The 22,500-nt window shown below is 40.6% G+C and overlaps 1 protein-coding gene across 1 annotated transcript in view; it reads right to left on the reverse strand.

The window, feature by feature from the left end:
* Positions 1-22,253: 22,253 nt before the first annotated feature.
* LOC138042042 (protein mago nashi homolog) overlaps positions 22,254-22,500 on the reverse strand; it is a 6,575-nt gene continuing 6,328 nt past the window's right edge. The window contains exon 6 of the mRNA XM_068887776.1: positions 22,254-22,500. This exon is cut by the window's right edge and continues 260 nt beyond it. The gene's annotated coding sequence lies outside the window, so the exon portion shown is untranslated.

Here is a 22,500-nt window from a genome sequence, read left to right on the forward strand (position 1 = left end):
TAATAAGGGATACATGAAGTACTCAACTCATTGAAACATATGCTGTATTCAGTATATGTGGGCTCATGTTCGAGCATCACGTGACAAATAACAACCGTTTGTGTTTGGAAAGGAAGCGAGCGAGTTGGTTAAAATCTGGTACGTAATCATTTTATAACTACCTTTTCAGGCCATTTTCGTCTACAGATACCATCAGGCTAGCATCATTAAGCTAGAATGTGGGTAAAGGCAAGCCTTTGAAAGAAAACAGAGGCGAGAGATGGTTTCATGCAGACTGGGACCCCTAAAATGCTCTGTTGTAAACATGGCGGTTCACGAGTGAAGTTGTCTCTCTGGCCTTTCTGTGGACGAATTCCAGGACCTACTGACACAATCTGGGCAAGTTTTGAAAGCTAAAACCTTCAATCGATGCGTTATTTTGCTGGTAGGACTGGGTGGCCCGACACTTATGAAAAAAACTATGAAATGAGAATCGGGAGTCTTCCCTTGTCATGGAATGGCAGAATTACCCAGAATTCTTTTTGGGCATGAGCGAGGCAACTTAGGAAGCACGAGACTGGCCCTCATCGAATGGCTGAAGCGCGGCCAGAGGAAATGATTTCTAGCCAGATACTCAAGAGTAGGCCTGGTGTGTGCTGTTAACTTAGATTTTGGATTTCTCAACACGTTTTTATCATAGAAACTTCGCGACAAAGTTGTGCTTTCATTTTGCTGTAATTCTCGTGTCAAAGAAACGGTAGAATAATGTAAATAAGAGAATAACGATATTTATAATTGCAGATTACCTGTCCTCTTACTACGAAAGTCAAGCTCTACATCTCTATACAATAAGTGCATTCAAAATTTCCTCGTATTACTTGATAAAAGTATGTTTTTTTTGTTTGTTGTTTTTTTTTTTTTTGCTTTTTATTTGGAAAAAAAGGTTTTTCTGCTTATTTGAAAAATACGTTTTCTCTCCCGTCCCCTTCTTATGCATGATCTTCGCGGAAAGTACCGCATTCTGTTCCTGAATAAACCTGGAACAACCAGCTATGGTCTTAGTTCTCTTTTTTCTTAGGTATCAGCTAAGTTGCGGAATGCGCTACCTGATTTTATCCGTACCTATGAGTTTACTGGTTTTAAAAGAGAATCCAGGGCCGCATTTTGTACAGCGGCTTTTCCTTTTAATGAATATATCTTTAAATATTCTGTATTTAGTAGGTATCTGTATATGCTATGTATTTTAGCTGAAAATGTAATGTCTCGAAGATATTAGCTCCTGTAGTTATTGGGAAAGAGCTTATGACTGTATGTATGTTACCTTTAGAAGGGCGCATGCGCACACTTTGTAATCTGCGACTCCAGTGCTTACCATATGGAAGATAAAATGACTTTTTTCTTGAATATATAAGCCATCTCACTCTTACGCTATATTGACAAGGGCGGTTTGGAGCTGTGAGTAGGCGTGGGATTTGTCACATATGGTTTAGGGGCCGACATATCTCTCCCTCAATGCCGTACCGGGAGGCAAGGTCGGTAGCAGAAAGCAGTGAAGGGCCAACTGCGTCCAAAAGCGATCGCACGGGCCGAAATCCCGGGATGACTCGTTTGGTACGACGCTCCAGCGCCGGTGTCTGGAGGTACTGCGTTTTTCCCTCTTGTTCAAACATTCCGTCAGCGCATGCGCAAATGTTCTGGCTCTTCGATACCTAGCCTACCAAAAAAATATTAACATGCTGGTTTTTTTTTTTTTTTTTTTTTGGTACCAGCAATTGACATTTCAGTTGATTTTATAGGCATAAACGTAACGTAAGAACCGTGCGTGTCTGGTCTTGTCTCAGACAGAGGCGAGAGATGGTTTCATGCAGACTGGGACCCCTAAAATGCTCTGTTGTAAACATGGCGGTTCACGAGTGAAGTTGTCTCTCTGGCCTTTCTGTGGACGAATTCCAGGACCTACTGACACAATCTGGGCAAGTTTTGAAAGCTAAAACCTTCAATCGATGCGTTATTTTGCTGGTAGGACTGGGTGGCCCGACACTTATGAAAAAAACTATGAAATGAGAATCGGGAGTCTTCCCTTGTCATGGAATGGCAGAATTACCCAGAATTCTTTTTGGGCATGAGCGAGGCAACTTAGGAAGCACGAGACTGGCCCTCATCGAATGGCTGAAGCGCGGCCAGAGGAAATGATTTCTAGCCAGATACTCAAGAGTAGGCCTGGTGTGTGCTGTTAACTTAGATTTTGGATTTCTCAACACGTTTTTATCATAGAAACTTCGCGACAAAGTTGTGCTTTCATTTTGCTGTAATTCTCGTGTCAAAGAAACGGTAGAATAATGTAAATAAGAGAATAACGATATTTATAATTGCAGATTACCTGTCCTCTTACTACGAAAGTCAAGCTCTACATCTCTATACAATAAGTGCATTCAAAATTTCCTCGTATTACTTGATAAAAGTATGTTTTTTTTTGTTTGTTGTTTTTTTTTTTTTTGCTTTTTATTTGGAAAAAAAGGTTTTTCTGCTTATTTGAAAAATACGTTTTCTCTCCCGTCCCCTTCTTATGCATGATCTTCGCGGAAAGTACCGCATTCTGTTCCTGAATAAACCTGGAACAACCAGCTATGGTCTTAGTTCTCTTTTTTCTTAGGTATCAGCTAAGTTGCGGAATGCGCTACCTGATTTTATCCGTACCTATGAGTTTACTGGTTTTAAAAGAGAATCCAGGGCCGCATTTTGTACAGCGGCTTTTCCTTTTAATGAATATATCTTTAAATATTCTGTATTTAGTAGGTATCTGTATATGCTATGTATTTTAGCTGAAAATGTAATGTCTCGAAGATATTAGCTCCTGTAGTTATTGGGAAAGAGCTTATGACTGTATGTATGTTACCTTTAGAAGGGCGCATGCGCACACTTTGTAATCTGCGACTCCAGTGCTTACCATATGGAAGATAAAATGACTTTTTTCTTGAATATATAAGCCATCTCACTCTTACGCTATATTGACAAGGGCGGTTTGGAGCTGTGAGTAGGCGTGGGATTTGTCACATATGGTTTAGGGGCCGACATATCTCTCCCTCAATGCCGTACCGGGAGGCAAGGTCGGTAGCAGAAAGCAGTGAAGGGCCAACTGCGTCCAAAAGCGATCGCACGGGCCGAAATCCCGGGATGACTCGTTTGGTACGACGCTCCAGCGCCGGTGTCTGGAGGTACTGCGTTTTTCCCTCTTGTTCAAACATTCCGTCAGCGCATGCGCAAATGTTCTGGCTCTTCGATACCTAGCCTACCAAAAAAATATTAACATGCTGGTTTTTTTTTTTTTTTTTTTTTGGTACCAGCAATTGACATTTCAGTTGATTTTATAGGCATAAACGTAACGTAAGAACCGTGCGTGTCTGGTCTTGTCTCAGACAGAGGCGAGAGATGGTTTCATGCAGACTGGGACCCCTAAAATGCTCTGTTGTAAACATGGCGGTTCACGAGTGAAGTTGTCTCTCTGGCCTTTCTGTGGACGAATTCCAGGACCTACTGACACAATCTGGGCAAGTTTTGAAAGCTAAAACCTTCAATCGATGCGTTATTTTGCTGGTAGGACTGGGTGGCCCGACACTTATGAAAAAAACTATGAAATGAGAATCGGGAGTCTTCCCTTGTCATGGAATGGCAGAATTACCCAGAATTCTTTTTGGGCATGAGCGAGGCAACTTAGGAAGCACGAGACTGGCCCTCATCGAATGGCTGAAGCGCGGCCAGAGGAAATGATTTCTAGCCAGATACTCAAGAGTAGGCCTGGTGTGTGCTGTTAACTTAGATTTTGGATTTCTCAACACGTTTTTATCATAGAAACTTCGCGACAAAGTTGTGCTTTCATTTTGCTGTAATTCTCGTGTCAAAGAAACGGTAGAATAATGTAAATAAGAGAATAACGATATTTATAATTGCAGATTACCTGTCCTCTTACTACGAAAGTCAAGCTCTACATCTCTATACAATAAGTGCATTCAAAATTTCCTCGTATTACTTGATAAAAGTATGTTTTTTTTTGTTTGTTGTTTTTTTTTTTTTTTGCTTTTTATTTGGAAAAAAAGGTTTTTCTGCTTATTTGAAAAATACGTTTTCTCTCCCGTCCCCTTCTTATGCATGATCTTCGCGGAAAGTACCGCATTCTGTTCCTGAATAAACCTGGAACAACCAGCTATGGTCTTAGTTCTCTTTTTTCTTAGGTATCAGCTAAGTTGCGGAATGCGCTACCTGATTTTATCCGTACCTATGAGTTTACTGGTTTTAAAAGAGAATCCAGGGCCGCATTTTGTACAGCGGCTTTTCCTTTTAATGAATATATCTTTAAATATTCTGTATTTAGTAGGTATCTGTATATGCTATGTATTTTAGCTGAAAATGTAATGTCTCGAAGATATTAGCTCCTGTAGTTATTGGGAAAGAGCTTATGACTGTATGTATGTTACCTTTAGAAGGGCGCATGCGCACACTTTGTAATCTGCGACTCCAGTGCTTACCATATGGAAGATAAAATGACTTTTTTCTTGAATATATAAGCCATCTCACTCTTACGCTATATTGACAAGGGCGGTTTGGAGCTGTGAGTAGGCGTGGGATTTGTCACATATGGTTTAGGGGCCGACATATCTCTCCCTCAATGCCGTACCGGGAGGCAAGGTCGGTAGCAGAAAGCAGTGAAGGGCCAACTGCGTCCAAAAGCGATCGCACGGGCCGAAATCCCGGGATGACTCGTTTGGTACGACGCTCCAGCGCCGGTGTCTGGAGGTACTGCGTTTTTCCCTCTTGTTCAAACATTCCGTCAGCGCATGCGCAAATGTTCTGGCTCTTCGATACCTAGCCTACCAAAAAAATATTAACATGCTGGTTTTTTTTTTTTTTTTTTTTTGGTACCAGCAATTGACATTTCAGTTGATTTTATAGGCATAAACGTAACGTAAGAACCGTGCGTGTCTGGTCTTGTCTCAGACAGAGGCGAGAGATGGTTTCATGCAGACTGGGACCCCTAAAATGCTCTGTTGTAAACATGGCGGTTCACGAGTGAAGTTGTCTCTCTGGCCTTTCTGTGGACGAATTCCAGGACCTACTGACACAATCTGGGCAAGTTTTGAAAGCTAAAACCTTCAATCGATGCGTTATTTTGCTGGTAGGACTGGGTGGCCCGACACTTATGAAAAAAACTATGAAATGAGAATCGGGAGTCTTCCCTTGTCATGGAATGGCAGAATTACCCAGAATTCTTTTTGGGCATGAGCGAGGCAACTTAGGAAGCACGAGACTGGCCCTCATCGAATGGCTGAAGCGCGGCCAGAGGAAATGATTTCTAGCCAGATACTCAAGAGTAGGCCTGGTGTGTGCTGTTAACTTAGATTTTGGATTTCTCAACACGTTTTTATCATAGAAACTTCGCGACAAAGTTGTGCTTTCATTTTGCTGTAATTCTCGTGTCAAAGAAACGGTAGAATAATGTAAATAAGAGAATAACGATATTTATAATTGCAGATTACCTGTCCTCTTACTACGAAAGTCAAGCTCTACATCTCTATACAATAAGTGCATTCAAAATTTCCTCGTATTACTTGATAAAAGTATGTTTTTTTTTGTTTGTTGTTTTTTTTTTTTTTTGCTTTTTATTTGGAAAAAAAGGTTTTTCTGCTTATTTGAAAAATACGTTTTCTCTCCCGTCCCCTTCTTATGCATGATCTTCGCGGAAAGTACCGCATTCTGTTCCTGAATAAACCTGGAACAACCAGCTATGGTCTTAGTTCTCTTTTTTCTTAGGTATCAGCTAAGTTGCGGAATGCGCTACCTGATTTTATCCGTACCTATGAGTTTACTGGTTTTAAAAGAGAATCCAGGGCCGCATTTTGTACAGCGGCTTTTCCTTTTAATGAATATATCTTTAAATATTCTGTATTTAGTAGGTATCTGTATATGCTATGTATTTTAGCTGAAAATGTAATGTCTCGAAGATATTAGCTCCTGTAGTTATTGGGAAAGAGCTTATGACTGTATGTATGTTACCTTTAGAAGGGCGCATGCGCACACTTTGTAATCTGCGACTCCAGTGCTTACCATATGGAAGATAAAATGACTTTTTTCTTGAATATATAAGCCATCTCACTCTTACGCTATATTGACAAGGGCGGTTTGGAGCTGTGAGTAGGCGTGGGATTTGTCACATATGGTTTAGGGGCCGACATATCTCTCCCTCAATGCCGTACCGGGAGGCAAGGTCGGTAGCAGAAAGCAGTGAAGGGCCAACTGCGTCCAAAAGCGATCGCACGGGCCGAAATCCCGGGATGACTCGTTTGGTACGACGCTCCAGCGCCGGTGTCTGGAGGTACTGCGTTTTTCCCTCTTGTTCAAACATTCCGTCAGCGCATGCGCAAATGTTCTGGCTCTTCGATACCTAGCCTACCAAAAAAATATTAACATGCTGGTTTTTTTTTTTTTTTTTTTTGGTACCAGCAATTGACATTTCAGTTGATTTTATAGGCATAAACGTAACGTAAGAACCGTGCGTGTCTGGTCTTGTCTCAGACAGAGGCGAGAGATGGTTTCATGCAGACTGGGACCCCTAAAATGCTCTGTTGTAAACATGGCGGTTCACGAGTGAAGTTGTCTCTCTGGCCTTTCTGTGGACGAATTCCAGGACCTACTGACACAATCTGGGCAAGTTTTGAAAGCTAAAACCTTCAATCGATGCGTTATTTTGCTGGTAGGACTGGGTGGCCCGACACTTATGAAAAAAACTATGAAATGAGAATCGGGAGTCTTCCCTTGTCATGGAATGGCAGAATTACCCAGAATTCTTTTTGGGCATGAGCGAGGCAACTTAGGAAGCACGAGACTGGCCCTCATCGAATGGCTGAAGCGCGGCCAGAGGAAATGATTTCTAGCCAGATACTCAAGAGTAGGCCTGGTGTGTGCTGTTAACTTAGATTTTGGATTTCTCAACACGTTTTTATCATAGAAACTTCGCGACAAAGTTGTGCTTTCATTTTGCTGTAATTCTCGTGTCAAAGAAACGGTAGAATAATGTAAATAAGAGAATAACGATATTTATAATTGCAGATTACCTGTCCTCTTACTACGAAAGTCAAGCTCTACATCTCTATACAATAAGTGCATTCAAAATTTCCTCGTATTACTTGATAAAAGTATGTTTTTTTTTGTTTGTTGTTTTTTTTTTTTTTTTGCTTTTTATTTGGAAAAAAAGGTTTTTCTGCTTATTTGAAAAATACGTTTTCTCTCCCGTCCCCTTCTTATGCATGATCTTCGCGGAAAGTACCGCATTCTGTTCCTGAATAAACCTGGAACAACCAGCTATGGTCTTAGTTCTCTTTTTTCTTAGGTATCAGCTAAGTTGCGGAATGCGCTACCTGATTTTATCCGTACCTATGAGTTTACTGGTTTTAAAAGAGAATCCAGGGCCGCATTTTGTACAGCGGCTTTTCCTTTTAATGAATATATCTTTAAATATTCTGTATTTAGTAGGTATCTGTATATGCTATGTATTTTAGCTGAAAATGTAATGTCTCGAAGATATTAGCTCCTGTAGTTATTGGGAAAGAGCTTATGACTGTATGTATGTTACCTTTAGAAGGGCGCATGCGCACACTTTGTAATCTGCGACTCCAGTGCTTACCATATGGAAGATAAAATGACTTTTTTCTTGAATATATAAGCCATCTCACTCTTACGCTATATTGACAAGGGCGGTTTGGAGCTGTGAGTAGGCGTGGGATTTGTCACATATGGTTTAGGGGCCGACATATCTCTCCCTCAATGCCGTACCGGGAGGCAAGGTCGGTAGCAGAAAGCAGTGAAGGGCCAACTGCGTCCAAAAGCGATCGCACGGGCCGAAATCCCGGGATGACTCGTTTGGTACGACGCTCCAGCGCCGGTGTCTGGAGGTACTGCGTTTTTCCCTCTTGTTCAAACATTCCGTCAGCGCATGCGCAAATGTTCTGGCTCTTCGATACCTAGCCTACCAAAAAAATATTAACATGCTGGTTTTTTTTTTTTTTTTTTTTTGGTACCAGCAATTGACATTTCAGTTGATTTTATAGGCATAAACGTAACGTAAGAACCGTGCGTGTCTGGTCTTGTCTCAGACAGAGGCGAGAGATGGTTTCATGCAGACTGGGACCCCTAAAATGCTCTGTTGTAAACATGGCGGTTCACGAGTGAAGTTGTCTCTCTGGCCTTTCTGTGGACGAATTCCAGGACCTACTGACACAATCTGGGCAAGTTTTGAAAGCTAAAACCTTCAATCGATGCGTTATTTTGCTGGTAGGACTGGGTGGCCCGACACTTATGAAAAAAACTATGAAATGAGAATCGGGAGTCTTCCCTTGTCATGGAATGGCAGAATTACCCAGAATTCTTTTTGGGCATGAGCGAGGCAACTTAGGAAGCACGAGACTGGCCCTCATCGAATGGCTGAAGCGCGGCCAGAGGAAATGATTTCTAGCCAGATACTCAAGAGTAGGCCTGGTGTGTGCTGTTAACTTAGATTTTGGATTTCTCAACACGTTTTTATCATAGAAACTTCGCGACAAAGTTGTGCTTTCATTTTGCTGTAATTCTCGTGTCAAAGAAACGGTAGAATAATGTAAATAAGAGAATAACGATATTTATAATTGCAGATTACCTGTCCTCTTACTACGAAAGTCAAGCTCTACATCTCTATACAATAAGTGCATTCAAAATTTCCTCGTATTACTTGATAAAAGTATGTTTTTTTTTGTTTGTTGTTTTTTTTTTTTTTGCTTTTTATTTGGAAAAAAAGGTTTTTCTGCTTATTTGAAAAATACGTTTTCTCTCCCGTCCCCTTCTTATGCATGATCTTCGCGGAAAGTACCGCATTCTGTTCCTGAATAAACCTGGAACAACCAGCTATGGTCTTAGTTCTCTTTTTTCTTAGGTATCAGCTAAGTTGCGGAATGCGCTACCTGATTTTATCCGTACCTATGAGTTTACTGGTTTTAAAAGAGAATCCAGGGCCGCATTTTGTACAGCGGCTTTTCCTTTTAATGAATATATCTTTAAATATTCTGTATTTAGTAGGTATCTGTATATGCTATGTATTTTAGCTGAAAATGTAATGTCTCGAAGATATTAGCTCCTGTAGTTATTGGGAAAGAGCTTATGACTGTATGTATGTTACCTTTAGAAGGGCGCATGCGCACACTTTGTAATCTGCGACTCCAGTGCTTACCATATGGAAGATAAAATGACTTTTTTCTTGAATATATAAGCCATCTCACTCTTACGCTATATTGACAAGGGCGGTTTGGAGCTGTGAGTAGGCGTGGGATTTGTCACATATGGTTTAGGGGCCGACATATCTCTCCCTCAATGCCGTACCGGGAGGCAAGGTCGGTAGCAGAAAGCAGTGAAGGGCCAACTGCGTCCAAAAGCGATCGCACGGGCCGAAATCCCGGGATGACTCGTTTGGTACGACGCTCCAGCGCCGGTGTCTGGAGGTACTGCGTTTTTCCCTCTTGTTCAAACATTCCGTCAGCGCATGCGCAAATGTTCTGGCTCTTCGATACCTAGCCTACCAAAAAAATATTAACATGCTGGTTTTTTTTTTTTTTTTTTTTTGGTACCAGCAATTGACATTTCAGTTGATTTTATAGGCATAAACGTAACGTAAGAACCGTGCGTGTCTGGTCTTGTCTCAGACAGAGGCGAGAGATGGTTTCATGCAGACTGGGACCCCTAAAATGCTCTGTTGTAAACATGGCGGTTCACGAGTGAAGTTGTCTCTCTGGCCTTTCTGTGGACGAATTCCAGGACCTACTGACACAATCTGGGCAAGTTTTGAAAGCTAAAACCTTCAATCGATGCGTTATTTTGCTGGTAGGACTGGGTGGCCCGACACTTATGAAAAAAACTATGAAATGAGAATCGGGAGTCTTCCCTTGTCATGGAATGGCAGAATTACCCAGAATTCTTTTTGGGCATGAGCGAGGCAACTTAGGAAGCACGAGACTGGCCCTCATCGAATGGCTGAAGCGCGGCCAGAGGAAATGATTTCTAGCCAGATACTCAAGAGTAGGCCTGGTGTGTGCTGTTAACTTAGATTTTGGATTTCTCAACACGTTTTTATCATAGAAACTTCGCGACAAAGTTGTGCTTTCATTTTGCTGTAATTCTCGTGTCAAAGAAACGGTAGAATAATGTAAATAAGAGAATAACGATATTTATAATTGCAGATTACCTGTCCTCTTACTACGAAAGTCAAGCTCTACATCTCTATACAATAAGTGCATTCAAAATTTCCTCGTATTACTTGATAAAAGTATGTTTTTTTTGTTTGTTGTTTTTTTTTTTTTTGCTTTTTATTTGGAAAAAAAGGTTTTTCTGCTTATTTGAAAAATACGTTTTCTCTCCCGTCCCCTTCTTATGCATGATCTTCGCGGAAAGTACCGCATTCTGTTCCTGAATAAACCTGGAACAACCAGCTATGGTCTTAGTTCTCTTTTTTCTTAGGTATCAGCTAAGTTGCGGAATGCGCTACCTGATTTTATCCGTACCTATGAGTTTACTGGTTTTAAAAGAGAATCCAGGGCCGCATTTTGTACAGCGGCTTTTCCTTTTAATGAATATATCTTTAAATATTCTGTATTTAGTAGGTATCTGTATATGCTATGTATTTTAGCTGAAAATGTAATGTCTCGAAGATATTAGCTCCTGTAGTTATTGGGAAAGAGCTTATGACTGTATGTATGTTACCTTTAGAAGGGCGCATGCGCACACTTTGTAATCTGCGACTCCAGTGCTTACCATATGGAAGATAAAATGACTTTTTTCTTGAATATATAAGCCATCTCACTCTTACGCTATATTGACAAGGGCGGTTTGGAGCTGTGAGTAGGCGTGGGATTTGTCACATATGGTTTAGGGGCCGACATATCTCTCCCTCAATGCCGTACCGGGAGGCAAGGTCGGTAGCAGAAAGCAGTGAAGGGCCAACTGCGTCCAAAAGCGATCGCACGGGCCGAAATCCCGGGATGACTCGTTTGGTACGACGCTCCAGCGCCGGTGTCTGGAGGTACTGCGTTTTTCCCTCTTGTTCAAACATTCCGTCAGCGCATGCGCAAATGTTCTGGCTCTTCGATACCTAGCCTACCAAAAAAATATTAACATGCTGGTTTTTTTTTTTTTTTTTTTTTGGTACCAGCAATTGACATTTCAGTTGATTTTATAGGCATAAACGTAACGTAAGAACCGTGCGTGTCTGGTCTTGTCTCAGACAGAGGCGAGAGATGGTTTCATGCAGACTGGGACCCCTAAAATGCTCTGTTGTAAACATGGCGGTTCACGAGTGAAGTTGTCTCTCTGGCCTTTCTGTGGACGAATTCCAGGACCTACTGACACAATCTGGGCAAGTTTTGAAAGCTAAAACCTTCAATCGATGCGTTATTTTGCTGGTAGGACTGGGTGGCCCGACACTTATGAAAAAAACTATGAAATGAGAATCGGGAGTCTTCCCTTGTCATGGAATGGCAGAATTACCCAGAATTCTTTTTGGGCATGAGCGAGGCAACTTAGGAAGCACGAGACTGGCCCTCATCGAATGGCTGAAGCGCGGCCAGAGGAAATGATTTCTAGCCAGATACTCAAGAGTAGGCCTGGTGTGTGCTGTTAACTTAGATTTTGGATTTCTCAACACGTTTTTATCATAGAAACTTCGCGACAAAGTTGTGCTTTCATTTTGCTGTAATTCTCGTGTCAAAGAAACGGTAGAATAATGTAAATAAGAGAATAACGATATTTATAATTGCAGATTACCTGTCCTCTTACTACGAAAGTCAAGCTCTACATCTCTATACAATAAGTGCATTCAAAATTTCCTCGTATTACTTGATAAAAGTATGTTTTTTTTTGTTTGTTGTTTTTTTTTTTTTTGCTTTTTATTTGGAAAAAAAGGTTTTTCTGCTTATTTGAAAAATACGTTTTCTCTCCCGTCCCCTTCTTATGCATGATCTTCGCGGAAAGTACCGCATTCTGTTCCTGAATAAACCTGGAACAACCAGCTATGGTCTTAGTTCTCTTTTTTCTTAGGTATCAGCTAAGTTGCGGAATGCGCTACCTGATTTTATCCGTACCTATGAGTTTACTGGTTTTAAAAGAGAATCCAGGGCCGCATTTTGTACAGCGGCTTTTCCTTTTAATGAATATATCTTTAAATATTCTGTATTTAGTAGGTATCTGTATATGCTATGTATTTTAGCTGAAAATGTAATGTCTCGAAGATATTAGCTCCTGTAGTTATTGGGAAAGAGCTTATGACTGTATGTATGTTACCTTTAGAAGGGCGCATGCGCACACTTTGTAATCTGCGACTCCAGTGCTTACCATATGGAAGATAAAATGACTTTTTTCTTGAATATATAAGCCATCTCACTCTTACGCTATATTGACAAGGGCGGTTTGGAGCTGTGAGTAGGCGTGGGATTTGTCACATATGGTTTAGGGGCCGACATATCTCTCCCTCAATGCCGTACCGGGAGGCAAGGTCGGTAGCAGAAAGCAGTGAAGGGCCAACTGCGTCCAAAAGCGATCGCACGGGCCGAAATCCCGGGATGACTCGTTTGGTACGACGCTCCAGCGCCGGTGTCTGGAGGTACTGCGTTTTTCCCTCTTGTTCAAACATTCCGTCAGCGCATGCGCAAATGTTCTGGCTCTTCGATACCTAGCCTACCAAAAAAATATTAACATGCTGGTTTTTTTTTTTTTTTTTTTTTGGTACCAGCAATTGACATTTCAGTTGATTTTATAGGCATAAACGTAACGTAAGAACCGTGCGTGTCTGGTCTTGTCTCAGACAGAGGCGAGAGATGGTTTCATGCAGACTGGGACCCCTAAAATGCTCTGTTGTAAACATGGCGGTTCACGAGTGAAGTTGTCTCTCTGGCCTTTCTGTGGACGAATTCCAGGACCTACTGACACAATCTGGGCAAGTTTTGAAAGCTAAAACCTTCAATCGATGCGTTATTTTGCTGGTAGGACTGGGTGGCCCGACACTTATGAAAAAAACTATGAAATGAGAATCGGGAGTCTTCCCTTGTCATGGAATGGCAGAATTACCCAGAATTCTTTTTGGGCATGAGCGAGGCAACTTAGGAAGCACGAGACTGGCCCTCATCGAATGGCTGAAGCGCGGCCAGAGGAAATGATTTCTAGCCAGATACTCAAGAGTAGGCCTGGTGTGTGCTGTTAACTTAGATTTTGGATTTCTCAACACGTTTTTATCATAGAAACTTCGCGACAAAGTTGTGCTTTCATTTTGCTGTAATTCTCGTGTCAAAGAAACGGTAGAATAATGTAAATAAGAGAATAACGATATTTATAATTGCAGATTACCTGTCCTCTTACTACGAAAGTCAAGCTCTACATCTCTATACAATAAGTGCATTCAAAATTTCCTCGTATTACTTGATAAAAGTATGTTTTTTTTTGTTTGTTGTTTTTTTTTTTTTGCTTTTTATTTGGAAAAAAAGGTTTTTCTGCTTATTTGAAAAATACGTTTTCTCTCCCGTCCCCTTCTTATGCATGATCTTCGCGGAAAGTACCGCATTCTGTTCCTGAATAAACCTGGAACAACCAGCTATGGTCTTAGTTCTCTTTTTTCTTAGGTATCAGCTAAGTTGCGGAATGCGCTACCTGATTTTATCCGTACCTATGAGTTTACTGGTTTTAAAAGAGAATCCAGGGCCGCATTTTGTACAGCGGCTTTTCCTTTTAATGAATATATCTTTAAATATTCTGTATTTAGTAGGTATCTGTATATGCTATGTATTTTAGCTGAAAATGTAATGTCTCGAAGATATTAGCTCCTGTAGTTATTGGGAAAGAGCTTATGACTGTATGTATGTTACCTTTAGAAGGGCGCATGCGCACACTTTGTAATCTGCGACTCCAGTGCTTACCATATGGAAGATAAAATGACTTTTTTCTTGAATATATAAGCCATCTCACTCTTACGCTATATTGACAAGGGCGGTTTGGAGCTGTGAGTAGGCGTGGGATTTGTCACATATGGTTTAGGGGCCGACATATCTCTCCCTCAATGCCGTACCGGGAGGCAAGGTCGGTAGCAGAAAGCAGTGAAGGGCCAACTGCGTCCAAAAGCGATCGCACGGGCCGAAATCCCGGGATGACTCGTTTGGTACGACGCTCCAGCGCCGGTGTCTGGAGGTACTGCGTTTTTCCCTCTTGTTCAAACATTCCGTCAGCGCATGCGCAAATGTTCTGGCTCTTCGATACCTAGCCTACCAAAAAAATATTAACATGCTGGTTTTTTTTTTTTTTTTTTTTTGGTACCAGCAATTGACATTTCAGTTGATTTTATAGGCATAAACGTAACGTAAGAACCGTGCGTGTCTGGTCTTGTCTCAGACAGAGGCGAGAGATGGTTTCATGCAGACTGGGACCCCTAAAATGCTCTGTTGTAAACATGGCGGTTCACGAGTGAAGTTGTCTCTCTGGCCTTTCTGTGGACGAATTCCAGGACCTACTGACACAATCTGGGCAAGTTTTGAAAGCTAAAACCTTCAATCGATGCGTTATTTTGCTGGTAGGACTGGGTGGCCCGACACTTATGAAAAAAACTATGAAATGAGAATCGGGAGTCTTCCCTTGTCATGGAATGGCAGAATTACCCAGAATTCTTTTTGGGCATGAGCGAGGCAACTTAGGAAGCACGAGACTGGCCCTCATCGAATGGCTGAAGCGCGGCCAGAGGAAATGATTTCTAGCCAGATACTCAAGAGTAGGCCTGGTGTGTGCTGTTAACTTAGATTTTGGATTTCTCAACACGTTTTTATCATAGAAACTTCGCGACAAAGTTGTGCTTTCATTTTGCTGTAATTCTCGTGTCAAAGAAACGGTAGAATAATGTAAATAAGAGAATAACGATATTTATAATTGCAGATTACCTGTCCTCTTACTACGAAAGTCAAGCTCTACATCTCTATACAATAAGTGCATTCAAAATTTCCTCGTATTACTTGATAAAAGTATGTTTTTTTTTGTTTGTTGTTTTTTTTTTTTTTGCTTTTTATTTGGAAAAAAAGGTTTTTCTGCTTATTTGAAAAATACGTTTTCTCTCCCGTCCCCTTCTTATGCATGATCTTCGCGGAAAGTACCGCATTCTGTTCCTGAATAAACCTGGAACAACCAGCTATGGTCTTAGTTCTCTTTTTTCTTAGGTATCAGCTAAGTTGCGGAATGCGCTACCTGATTTTATCCGTACCTATGAGTTTACTGGTTTTAAAAGAGAATCCAGGGCCGCATTTTGTACAGCGGCTTTTCCTTTTAATGAATATATCTTTAAATATTCTGTATTTAGTAGGTATCTGTATATGCTATGTATTTTAGCTGAAAATGTAATGTCTCGAAGATATTAGCTCCTGTAGTTATTGGGAAAGAGCTTATGACTGTATGTATGTTACCTTTAGAAGGGCGCATGCGCACACTTTGTAATCTGCGACTCCAGTGCTTACCATATGGAAGATAAAATGACTTTTTTCTTGAATATATAAGCCATCTCACTCTTACGCTATATTGACAAGGGCGGTTTGGAGCTGTGAGTAGGCGTGGGATTTGTCACATATGGTTTAGGGGCCGACATATCTCTCCCTCAATGCCGTACCGGGAGGCAAGGTCGGTAGCAGAAAGCAGTGAAGGGCCAACTGCGTCCAAAAGCGATCGCACGGGCCGAAATCCCGGGATGACTCGTTTGGTACGACGCTCCAGCGCCGGTGTCTGGAGGTACTGCGTTTTTCCCTCTTGTTCAAACATTCCGTCAGCGCATGCGCAAATGTTCTGGCTCTTCGATACCTAGCCTACCAAAAAAATATTAACATGCTGGTTTTTTTTTTTTTTTTTTTTTGGTACCAGCAATTGACATTTCAGTTGATTTTATAGGCATAAACGTAACGTAAGAACCGTGCGTGTCTGGTCTTGTCTCAGACAGAGGCGAGAGATGGTTTCATGCAGACTGGGACCCCTAAAATGCTCTGTTGTAAACATGGCGGTTCACGAGTGAAGTTGTCTCTCTGGCCTTTCTGTGGACGAATTCCAGGACCTACTGACACAATCTGGGCAAGTTTTGAAAGCTAAAACCTTCAATCGATGCGTTATTTTGCTGGTAGGACTGGGTGGCCCGACACTTATGAAAAAAACTATGAAATGAGAATCGGGAGTCTTCCCTTGTCATGGAATGGCAGAATTACCCAGAATTCTTTTTGGGCATGAGCGAGGCAACTTAGGAAGCACGAGACTGGCCCTCATCGAATGGCTGAAGCGCGGCCAGAGGAAATGATTTCTAGCCAGATACTCAAGAGTAGGCCTGGTGTGTGCTGTTAACTTAGATTTTGGATTTCTCAACACGTTTTTATCATAGAAACTTCGCGACAAAGTTGTGCTTTCATTTTGCTGTAATTCTCGTGTCAAAGAAACGGTAGAATAATGTAAATAAGAGAATAACAATATTTATAATTGCAGATTACCTGTCCTCTTACTACGAAAGTCAAGCTCTACATCTCTATACAATAAGTGCATTCAAAATTTCCTCGTATTACTTGATAAAAGTATGTTTTTTTTTTGTTTGTTGTTTTTTTTTTTTTTGCTTTTTATTTGGAAAAAAAGGTTTTTCTGCTTATTTGAAAAATACGTTTTCTCTCCCGTCCCCTTCTTATGCATGATCTTCGCGGAAAGTACCGCATTCTGTTCCTGAATAAACCTGGAACAACCAGCTATGGTCTTAGTTCTCTTTTTTCTTAGGTATCAGCTAAGTTGCGGAATGCGCTACCTGATTTTATCCGTACCTATGAGTTTACTGGTTTTAAAAGAGAATCCAGGGCCGCATTTTGTACAGCGGCTTTTCCTTTTAATGAATATATCTTTAAATATTCTGTATTTAGTAGGTATCTGTATATGCTATGTATTTTAGCTGAAAATGTAATGTCTCGAAGATATTAGCTCCTGTAGTTATTGGGAAAGAGCTTATGACTGTATGTATGTTACCTTTAGAAGGGCGCATGCGCACACTTTGTAATCTGCGACTCCAGTGCTTACCATATGGAAGATAAAATGACTTTTTTCTTGAATATATAAGCCATCTCACTCTTACGCTATATTGACAAGGGCGGTTTGGAGCTGTGAGTAGGCGTGGGATTTGTCACATATGGTTTAGGGGCCGACATATCTCTCCCTCAATGCCGTACCGGGAGGCAAGGTCGGTAGCAGAAAGCAGTGAAGGGCCAACTGCGTCCAAAAGCGATCGCACGGGCCGAAATCCCGGGATGACTCGTTTGGTACGACGCTCCAGCGCCGGTGTCTGGAGGTACTGCGTTTTTCCCTCTTGTTCAAACATTCCGTCAGCGCATGCGCAAATGTTCTGGCTCTTCGATACCTAGCCTACCAAAAAAATATTAACATGCTGGTTTTTTTTTTTTTTTTTTTTTGGTACCAGCAATTGACATTTCAGTTGATTTTATAGGCATAAACGTAACGTAAGAACCGTGCGTGTCTGGTCTTGTCTCAGACAGAGGCGAGAGATGGTTTCATGCAGACTGGGACCCCTAAAATGCTCTGTTGTAAACATGGCGGTTCACGAGTGAAGTTGTCTCTCTGGCCTTTCTGTGGACGAATTCCAGGACCTACTGACACAATCTGGGCAAGTTTTGAAAGCTAAAACCTTCAATCGATGCGTTATTTTGCTGGTAGGACTGGGTGGCCCGACAGTCAAGCTCTACATCTCTATACAACAAGCGTATTCAAAATTTCCTCGTATTACTTGATAAAAGTATGTTTTTTGTTTGTTTGTTGTTTTTTTTTTTTTTTTGGTTTTTATTTGGAAAAAACGGTTTTTCTGCTTATATGAAAAATACGTTTTCTCTCCCGTCCCCTTCTTATGCATGATCTTCGCGGAAAGTACCGCATTCTGTTCCTGAATAAACCTGGAACAACCAGCTATGGTCTTAGTTCTCTTTTTTCTTAGGTATCAGCTAAGTTGCGGAATGCGCTACCTGATTTTATCCGTACCTATGAGTTTACTGGTTTTAAAAGAGAATCCAGGGCCGCATTTTGTACAGCGGCTTTTCTTTTTAATGAATATATCTTTAAATATTATGTATTTAGTAGGTATCTGTATATGCCATGTATTTTAGCTGTAACTGCAATATCTCGAAGATATTAACTCCCGTAGTTATTTTTAAGTTCGAGATGAAATAAAGCTTTTGCCTGTATGTATGTTACCTTTAGCAGGGTGCGTGCGCTCACTTTGTAATCTGCAACTCCAGTACTTACCATATGCCAGATAAAATGAGTTTTCCCTTGAGTATATAAGCCATCTAATTCTTTCGCGATATTGACAAGGGCGGTTTGGAGCTGTGAGTAGGCGTGGGATTTGTCACATATGGTTTAGGAGCCGACACATCCTGGTACCCAGTATCTTCGTTCCCTTTGACTAGGGTATACGTGGGTATACAGGGGTATATAATGGTATACATGGGTATACGTGAGTACATAAGGATATACAAGGGTATACGTGGGTGTATAAGGATATACATGGGTATATAGGAGTATACGTGGCTATATATGGGTCTATAAGGGTATACATGGGTATATAGTGATATATATAAGGGTATATAAGGGTATACGTGGGTATACAAGGGAATATTTAACAATTATTCCATGAGCGCGCGTTGGATATGAGATGGTAAATAGGCAACGAGGCGCGTAGCGCCGAGTCGCTATAACAACTCTCATATCCAACAAGCGCGAATGGAATTATTGTTTTATTAAATTCCTTAAACTCCAAAAGTTTATAAGTACGAAATACGAGTGAAAAAAGCGAGAAAATCCTAGCGAAATCGAGAAAAGTTGATGAAGATGCGATGTTGTGTAATACCTCGTGGTCAGACAGACGCAGGCTCATCACAAAAACATTTCTTACCTTTTTGCGTATCTCTAAGCTTCGAAAGTGATCCAAACTTTCCACAAAAACGTTTTTCTTTTGCTTTATACCGAAAGAAATTTCGCTTTCTGGCGTAAAAGTTTTTAGTTTAGCAACGCTAAGCGCAATCATTTACCATATAAGGTCAAACTAAGGTATATGAGCTGATAACCGAAATTGAGTGAACCAATTAGAGCACGAGAATTGCATCATCCGAGGTTGAAATTTAATAAAAGGGTATATACATGGGTATATAGGGCTAATTATTAAATACACTATAAATACCTTATATTTAAATAGATAATAATAAGGGATACATTAAGTACTTACCCGACAGCTGAAAGGACCACCGTTGTACTTGCTGCCTGACAAACCTCAGCAAACCTCAGTGCAAACCTGGATAAAGGCATCTGAAAGCTCAACACCCGCAAGTTATTTTGACCATCCTCGATAAGCGAATCCAAAAGAAGTTCAACCTGATTGAACTTTTGAAATTATAACCATTGAACGTATTCTAAATCCGTGTAAATTCTCGGTTTTCATATGACGTCACGGCCGCCATGTTGGTGCCCAAAACAAAGAAAAGGCAGCCATGTTGGTGCCCCGACCAAATCCTCCGGGAATTTAACTCTATTATTATGCAAACGCTTCCTTTTGTTTTCGTTGAAAAACATGGCTGTTGATCACGTGAGTGAAAACCAGCAATAGGCTCGAAATGGATTCGATAGCTAACATGCAAATGAGGTTAATCAAACCTGTAGTAGTTCAGCTATTTATTTAATTTCCGCATTTATCTTACTATCAATCACCCTGCTAGCAGAGCCTTTCTTTCGCTTGCTCGATTTTGGCGTTCTCGAGAAAGGCTCTGCATGAATCGAGTAAGATCTTTATTGAATATGCGCAGCATGTTGCCAGGATACAGTCTCGAACCCAAGCCTAATAGGCCAGATCTCGCCGCCATCTTGGTTTTTCATGGTACATCGGGCTCAATTATAACCATCGGTTTTGTCACTAAACGGACGCTCGCACTGCTAAAACCGGTTTGACGAGAGAAAACAAGATTGACTAGTCCAGAAGTTCGGGCTGCGGCGGCTTCAAAGAGTTGACGCGATTCGGGCAGAGCCTCCTTTTCTCCTCCTCAGTAAAGAAAAAGACAAAAGGAGGCTCTGCTCGAAGGGTGACTATCAATCAACTTCTGTATATTCCATTTAGTTCTAAACCAGTTTAAACGCGCAGATTTATGCAGCTCTTGTATATTTGTTTATTTCCTTATTTTCATTGAAATAATTGATACAAAAAGAGTGACCACGTGATAATTTACTGTTGTTCAAATTTTAAGAACAATAAATCAGCGGTATAAAAAGACATTCATTCCTTTCCACTGTACTGGCCCGGCTTGTAAGCGCCCTGCTTTTCCCTTCTTCTCTGGTTGTTAAACCAAACTCTCACCTGGAAAGCAGAAAATCACCAAAGTACCTCAGTGCACTGAAGCAACCTAAAGCTGCTAAACATCCCCGCACCCGTTTTGTGCTCAATTTTTGCTTAACCAACCAAAGTGTGGCTCGTATGTCTTGTTACCGCGTTTTTTCGTCTTTGGATGAAGTTATTTTGCTGGTTGTTTGCTAAAATTAATTTAGAAATGTTTCCTGGAGTGGAAATAATAGCTTACAATTTGTCCTCAACGTAATGTCCTCATATTACGGTTCAGAGGGTTAATATTACCCACGAAAATTTCTTCCTGAAGATTTGTTGAAAAGAGCATGACATCGTCACGCTATGTTATTACTCTTATGGTTGTGTTTCCTATTGATTTGTGTCCATCAGTACCTCGTAGTGACATACAAATTCATAAATCGGTATCAATAAAGCAAATAAAGAGTTATGGAGATGTTTATTAAGTTTAACATCAGTTACGAGTTGTTGTTTATTAGTTCAAGCAAGTGATGATGGACTAAACGCAACAGAAAAACGAATCAATTTACCAGTCTTCGCCAATTTTTGTTTTCGATACTCTTCGATCAAATCGATAAAATCGATCGTTCAATTACAGAAATCCATAAAATCGATAATCACAAAATGTTGACCGATCGATTTCAATCGACTTTCGATATTAATCGATAAATTATAATCGATTTCAATCGATTACTATCGATTTTCATCGAGTATCGAAAATATCGATTTGTTACGCCCTGCTGTAAACGCCTGGAAAAATTGCTTTACGGGGACAGTTTTTTAGTGGATGGAGATAGCGTCAACCCTTCGACGAGTAAAATCGTCCGCCGTTAAACAGTGAAATCTGTGTACGATTAGGAAGGTCAGGAAGGAAAGGACTAACGTGTTGAATTTTACTGCGTATAAAACAAGCCGCAGAAGAAAAAAATTAGTTTCAAAATAAGCGTTTTTACGTGATTGACGGTTGAGCTCTGTGATGCAATAGTGTGGATGAATGTCTGCCTGTCTGAGGTACTAATAGGCCATTTCCGAGTTCATGTTTGCCTCCTCTTCAAAACGAGTCTAAGTGCGAAGTTTTTCTTATGAAAATTAGTTCTCATTCATATGCAAAGTATGGTAACTAATTACCATCACAAAAACTTCGCACTTAGACTCGCTTTGAAGAGGAGGCAGACATGACCTTGGAAATGGCCTATTGCTGCAAGATCTCTTATGGGTCTGGATGAGAAATGACCCGGATGACTAAAGGAACTGGCATGCTGACGTAGCCAATAAATAATGGTAATTGAACTGAGTGGAGTGCAATTTGGTCTGAAATCATACGTGTGATTTCAAAATCGAACTCGTGCTGAAATGACAAATATGATTTCAGACCAAATTTGCATGACACCAAGTTCAATTACCACTTTATTACATCCACTTAGAAATCATGCAATGATTATTTAATCACTAAAATACAGAATTTTAGTCAGAACCAATATTGTGTTGATCCAGTTGGGAACAAAAGTTGCAAAATTCGACTCACAATGGATTTCTTTGTCTTTCATTTTCCTGCAATTTGATTGGTTACCTTGAAAAAGCCTTGAAATTTGATTGGCTGTTTTGTTTTAGTGTTCCTTTCTCATTGGCTGGGGAAATGGTGCAATTTATCTAGCAAAAAATAGTGTGATTTGGGAATAAATCGCACTACTGAGAGCCAATCAGATTGCAAGGATCACCAGTGATTTCTAAATGGATGTAATAAATTAAGAAATTGTTTTTCAATATCCCCTTTAAGCCTCATGTACATGAAAAGATTAATACAAAACTCACCCAATTAGCATTCAACATATACATTTATTGGTGTTTAAAACGAAAAAGCATTTATTAAAGCTCTTAAAAAAGGATACTTTCTACACAGAATGCTATGCCACGGGAAAAGGCTACTGTACAATACACAAATTAAACTGACATGCGAACTTCCCACAGCAGCCACAATAACAAGTCCTTTGAGATTTGTTCTGATGTCCCACAGAGTTGGGACAATTTTCCAACGAGATCAGTTAAACAGAAAAATAGCTAAA

Source organism: Montipora capricornis, chromosome 3 (genome assembly GCF_036669925.1).
Source record: "Montipora capricornis isolate CH-2021 chromosome 3, ASM3666992v2, whole genome shotgun sequence".
NCBI classification, from domain to species: Eukaryota; Metazoa; Cnidaria; class Anthozoa; order Scleractinia; family Acroporidae; genus Montipora; species Montipora capricornis.